Source organism: Pinus tabuliformis, chromosome 9 (assembly GCF_031772625.1).
Source record: "Pinus tabuliformis cultivar Carrire ecotype Pingquan chromosome 9, CPIR1, whole genome shotgun sequence".
NCBI lineage: Eukaryota > Viridiplantae > Streptophyta > Pinopsida > Pinales > Pinaceae > Pinus > Pinus tabuliformis.
In genome coordinates this window covers 1141260589-1141264353 of record NC_142307.1, presented here as the reverse complement: position 1 = coordinate 1141264353, position 3765 = coordinate 1141260589, and the positions used below count along the sequence as shown (strand labels likewise).

The window sequence follows — 3765 nt, the reverse complement described above, 5'->3', positions numbered from 1 at the left end:
TCATTACCAATTCAAAAGTATAAATGGTAGTTTAACTCATTCATTATATATTTTTAATTTTATTTAAAATATAATAAAAATTATTATAATTTGCTAAAAAAATTAAAATATTATTCTATATTTAAGGGTACTTATTTCAAGTCATGCTGATGTAAACCTGCCTGCACTGTGTTTTTTTTTTTAATTAATAGATCGGTTGGAGTTAAGAGAATATGCTTGGTCCAAAAAATATATTGATCGGTGTGATTTCATTAAGTCTCTCCTCTTGAGCGTTACTATCCTTAAAAATATTTTTCTAAATTTGTAAACCCGTTGATAAGTGGAAGTGGAAGAGCCACAAGTCAAATCAGGGCACTTCCCCACTCTTCCCCTTTCTACCATGTTGGCGTTCTCTTTCGCCTTCCTGCCATTCTAGAGGAATGGATAATGCCTTTCCATTAATCTTCCCGCTTCAATCCATTTCGTTGGAGTTCGAATCCAACTTTGTCAATATTGTCTCTGCAAGCGCGCTATATGATAACGTCTTCACTACGCTGACCCAAGAATACGCTATGTGAAGTAGTTGCAGGATAAAGTAAGGCTTCCAAAATATTGTTCAGTCAATGAGAAGAATTTACTCTTTGTTTACATATATAGTTTATAATTATGACTTTGACACCGTACATGATAAAACACAGTTAGCAGTGTAATTTTCTCTTTTCTTAGACATCTACATATCAAAGCTTTAAATGGGAAATTAATGCAGAGTAGAAAGCCTCTGGGCTTGGTGATGCCATAAAGTATGTGAAGCAGTTGCAGGATAAAGTAAGTCTTCCAAAATAAAATATTGTTCAGTCAATTGTGTATAAGGAATAGGAATAGTTTTTGACGTGTATTTAAAGAAGGAAGAATTTTTAAATGATATTAATTTATCCATTTATATCGACCATATTGAGATTAACTATTTATTTTAAACAACAAATTATTACAATCTTATTGAGATTTACAAAATAAAACAAATAAGAATTAGAATGTACCCGTTATAATGCAAAAACAAAATGTTTACTTGCTTTTAGTTACCTCTGTTTCCACATTACATGATATAACATAACATACTCAAAATTATTATTAAATCGAGTATTTATAACTTAAATCGAAATCACAAGGTCTTTTTTTTGGAGGTCCTTATTAGCTAAATGCTCATACATGCAAGAGGCTAGTAAGTTCACAAGATTTCAATGTCAATTTCGCCCACAAGCTTAAATCCATTCAAAATTCTTTCTTTCCTTGCATAGATAGCAAGGATAGCTCTTCTAGTGCGGCAACTTAGCGACTGCTTGGAGTAATACCCTGAGAGGTTAGAAGTAATTAGCTTGAATATTGTCTTTTATACTACATCCAAAGCTTGTACAATGAACAGTTTACCTGCTAGACTATCGGAATAAATGATATTATAAAGTAAGCGCTAATACCTTGTATACGGGCCAAATCCTCCCTTTGCAATATTGTTTTCATCCGGGACACTTTCTGTTGCAACTGTCAATGTTTCCTGGTAAAAACTATTGGCTGACCCTACGTAATAAGCGAGTCTTCCTCGGTTATAATCAAAATAATTCATGGGCTACATAAGAAACCTCACAAGCTTTTGATAAGTGATCAGTTAAAGAATATTTGTGATGAGTATTAATTTTCGACAATGATCAAAAATATTTTGAAAAAGAAGTTAAAATAACTGGGCGGGCATAAAAACGTTCCATTACAGACCGTTCAAGCGAAAGAATACTCACTCTATAATACTGTGTAATCCAGTTCTAGATATCATACTCACCCTATAATACTGCGTAATCCAGTTGAGCGATGAAGCTATATTTTTGATAACATGATTGAAGCATAAAACGCCATACCTGCCAACAACGAAATTCCCATAATTTTGTGGAGCGCGAGGGCAAACGTAGCATTGGTCGTGTGTTGCGTCTCCCCGACTAATTTGCAGCAGACCATAATACATATATTCGATTAGGACTTTATAGTTTGAATCTGTGAGGTTACTACTCCAGATGGAAGAGAAATAGCAGTCAAAAGATCTATCGTATCGTTACATTCTATGCAAGGAAAGAAAGAATTTCTGAATGAAGTTATGCCTGTGGGCTATATTCGACATCGAAATCTTGTGAACCTACTAAGCTGTTCCGTAGACGGATCAGAGAGATCTGCTCGTTTACAAAGATTTGGCAAATGAGAGCCTTGATATAATGTTATCCGGTGACTGATTTCCATTTTATAAACATAGATTAAAGTAGGGGAGCCCCTAAAATTGACAAACACCTTGAAGTTTCATTAGCGTGATTAGCGTAGATTTTGTGAATCCGCTTGAAATGCCTCTGTAACTGTACCTTCCTTCATTTTTATCTTTTGTGAACGGCAACGTAGCTTCACGAGCGTTGACTAGAGCATGGGAATCAATCAAGTCCACCGTCCCACGCGGAAACACAGCCCAATTTTGTAGAGCAGTCTCTCAAGTACTAACGTTGATGATGGTGTGGAATTTCACATTTGTTGGTACACTTCACATTTTATTTAAACTATTGATAAAACATAATACGATCAAGGGCCCACCATAAACTCATTGGCCAATTCTGATGTGATATTACTGTGCCTTTTCTAGAGAGGACAGAGAACTTTAGTCTGCACAAGATCCCTAACAATATCATTTGCTATATTTTCATGTACTACCATCATAATTTGGACAAAATGTCTTCATATAAATATTTTAAAATTAATATTTAAAAAAAAACTTATTGTCACGTTGAAAACTAGTGTAATTACTGGGGCTTAGCTTATCAAATAAGGAAAAACTCTTACTTGAGACTCATTAACTCTGGTTTACTTGTAAAATTTGGGATATAGTATTGCAGAAAAAATTTGGAGTAAAATACAATAGATTCAAAATAATTTTAAAATCTATAATATTAAAATTAAAAGAAATATACTTAATTTTGTTTTTTTTTATAGAGGTGAGTCATTCCAATTAAGACCATGGATATAATTAGGTACTTAATATACAAGAAATAGAGTCAAAAGAATTTTATAACTTATAATATCAAAATTAAAAGAAATACACTCAATCTTATTCTCCCTATTATCTGAGTCATTCCATTAACATTGAACACTGTTGTAATTAGTGGGACTTAGCCTATCAAATAAGGAAAAGCTCTTATTTGAGACTCATTAACTCTAGTTTACTTGTAAAGTTTGGGATATAGTATTCCTGAAAATTTTTGGAGAAAAATACAATAGATTCAAAATAATTTTATCATCTATAATATCAAAATTAAAGGAAATACACTCAATCTTGTGCTCTTTATAAGACCATGGATATAATTAGGTACTTAATATACAAGAAATAGAGTCAAAAGAATTTTATAACTTATAATATCAAAATTAAAGGAAATACACTCAATCTTATTCTCCTTATTAGGTGAGTCATTCCCATTGAAACCATGAATATGATTAGATACTTAATATACATGAATAAGATAAACAACATGGAAGACACCTGCTCCCTAAAGTTAATTTGAACAACCAAAACCACCTATGGCCCAAATGGGGATAGCACAAAGATGTCAAAGCCTTACCTAAATCATTGGAGACTAAGAAGTTAATTTGATGAATAATGATATTAAAAATATTATTATCTAAGTTTAAAGAGAATTTATGGTCAGATAAATAATTAGAAGATAAAAGAAAATCAAGATAGTAAAAGCAAGCCATCAACCCTAATTTAGA

The 3765-nt window shown here is 32.2% G+C and overlaps 1 long non-coding RNA gene across 2 annotated transcripts; it reads right to left on the bottom strand.

Moving 5' to 3' along the window:
• Nucleotides 1-1101: 1101 nt before the first annotated feature.
• Nucleotides 1102-2243, bottom strand: LOC149152662 (uncharacterized). Of its 2 annotated transcripts, none has more exons than XR_016262965.1 (3): nt 1884-2243; nt 1452-1600; nt 1102-1329 (listed from the first exon to the last, which is right to left on the bottom strand). It is a non-coding gene; the product is annotated as an uncharacterized LOC149152662 (long non-coding RNA). The 2 variants fall into 2 exon arrangements; XR_016262966.1 differs by having other exon boundaries at nt 1452-1551; nt 1884-2242.
• Between the last annotated feature and the right edge of the window lie 1522 nt (nt 2244-3765).